The sequence below is a fragment of the Nematolebias whitei genome, chromosome 1 (genome assembly GCF_014905685.2).
Source record: "Nematolebias whitei isolate Nwh7 chromosome 1, NemWhi1, whole genome shotgun sequence".
NCBI lineage: Eukaryota > Metazoa > Chordata > Actinopteri > Cyprinodontiformes > Rivulidae > Nematolebias > Nematolebias whitei.
The window spans coordinates 78,334,875-78,335,479 of NC_056498.1; the positions used below are offsets into that span (position 1 = coordinate 78,334,875).

At 43.5% G+C, this 605-nt stretch overlaps 1 protein-coding gene across 1 annotated transcript in view; it reads left to right on the forward strand.

The window, feature by feature from the left end:
- The window catches only part of nfkb2 (nuclear factor of kappa light polypeptide gene enhancer in B-cells 2 (p49/p100)), a 38,200-nt gene that overhangs the window by 36,314 nt on the left and 1,281 nt on the right, over positions 1-605 (forward strand). The gene's annotated exons all lie outside the window — the stretch shown is intronic.

Genomic DNA, 605 nt, shown 5'->3' on the forward strand with positions numbered 1-605 from the left:
TTACTAACCAACTCAAGTTACCATCAAACACAAGTTACTAACCAACAGACGTTACTAACCAACACAGGTTGCCAACCACCGCAGATTACCAACCAACACAGGTTACCAACCACCGCAGATTACCAACCAATGCAGGTTACCAACCAACATTAGTTACCAACCATCACAGATTATCAACCAACGCTAGTTACCAACCACCACAGATTACCAAACAACACAGGTTACCAAGCAACAGAAGTTACCAACAACTACAGATTACCAAACAACACAGGTTACCAACCAACATAGGTTACGTACCACCACAAGTTATCAACCAACACAAGTTGCCAACCACTACAGATTACCAACCAGCACAGGTTACCAACCATCGCAGATTACCAACCAACACAGGTTACCAACCAACAGAAGTTACCAACCACTACAGATTACCAAACAACACAGGTTACCAACCAACACAAGTTACTAACCAACACAGGTTTCGAACCACCAACACAAGTTACCAGCCACAACAGATTACCAACCAAAGCAGGTTACCAACCACCACAAGCTACCAACCAACACAGGTTACCAACCAACAGAAGTTACCAATCACCACAGATTACCAA